The following is a 1,553-nucleotide window of genomic DNA, read 5'->3' as shown; positions in this document are numbered from 1 at the left end:
CAGACACAGCTAAGGCAGTGTTAAGAGGAAAATTTATAGCACTAAACTCCCCAAGTAAAAGAAATATCTCAAATTAACAATCTAACATTACAACAAAGAGTACTGGAGAAGCAAGAGCAAATCAACCCCAAAGCTAGCAGAAGACAAGAAATAACCAAAATTAAAGCCAAACTGAAGGAGACTGAGACATGAAAAAAGCCATTCAGAAGTTCAACAAATGTAGGAGCTAGATTTTTAAAAAATAATAACATAGATAGGCTACTAGCTAGACTAATAAGAAAAAAGAGACAATCCAGATAAACAAAATCAGAAACAGTGAAAGGGATGCTATTACTGATCCCACAGAAATAGAAATAACCATCAGAGACTACTGTGAACACCTCTTTGCACACAAACTAGAAAATCAGAAGACATGGATAAATTCCTGGATACATATACCCTTGTAAGACCGAGCCAGGAAAAAAATTGATTCCCTGAATAAACCAATAACAGTCTTCAAAATTGCGTCAGTCATAAATAGCCTACCAAACAAAGGTGGCCCAGGACTCAATGCATTCACAGCCAAATTCTACTAGATATACAAAGAACTGGTATCACTTCTACTGAAACTATACCAGAAAATTGAGGAGAGACTCCTCTCCAACTCATATCTTTTTTTTTTTTTTTTGAGATGGAGTTTCACTCCTGTTGCATTCCCTAATTTCAAACTATTCTTAGAGTGCTATGGTAACCAAAACAGCATGGTACTAATACAAAAACAGAAACACAGACCAATGGAACAGAATAGCGAGCCCAAAAATAAGGCCACACCTAGAACCATCTGATCTTCAACAAACCTGACAAAAACAAGCAATGGGAAATATATTCCCTATTTAATAAATGGTGCTGGGATAACTGACTAGTCATATGCTAAAGACTGAGACTGGACCCCTTTCTTACAGCATATACAAAAATTAACTCAAGATGGATTAAAGAGTTAAATGTAAAACCCAAACTGTAAAAACACTGGAAGACAACTAGGCAATACCATTCTGGGCATAGGAATGGGCAAAGATTTCATGACAAAGACACCAATAGCAATCACAGCAAAAACTGACAGAGGCTGGGCATGGTGGCTTATGCCTATAGTGCCAGAACTTTTGGAGGCCAAGGTAGGAGGATCACTTGAGGCCAAGAGTTCAAGACCAATCTAGCCAACATAGATCTTAAAAAAAAAAAAATTGAAAAAACTGACAAACAGGATCTAATTAAAGGTAAGGGCAGGCCAGGCATGGTGGTTCATGCCCATAGTCCCAGCACTTTGGGTGACTGAGGTGGGCAGATCACTTGAGGTCAGAAATTCGAGGCCAGCCTGGCCAACACATTGAAACCTTGTCTCTACTAAAAATACAAGAAAATTAGCCAGGCATGGTGGCAGGCACCTGTAGTCCCAGCTTCTCGGGAGGCTGAGGCAGGAGAATCACTTGAACCTGGGAGGTGGAGGTTGCAGTGAGCTGTTATTGTGCCACTGCACTCTAGCCCAGATGACAGGGTGTGACTCCTTCTCAAAAAAA

The sequence above is a fragment of the Cebus imitator genome, unplaced genomic scaffold (assembly GCF_001604975.1).
Source record: "Cebus imitator isolate Cc_AM_T3 unplaced genomic scaffold, Cebus_imitator-1.0 Scaffold83, whole genome shotgun sequence".
NCBI classification, from domain to species: domain Eukaryota; kingdom Metazoa; phylum Chordata; class Mammalia; order Primates; family Cebidae; genus Cebus; species Cebus imitator.
Note: the sequence above shows the minus strand (reverse complement) of the source record.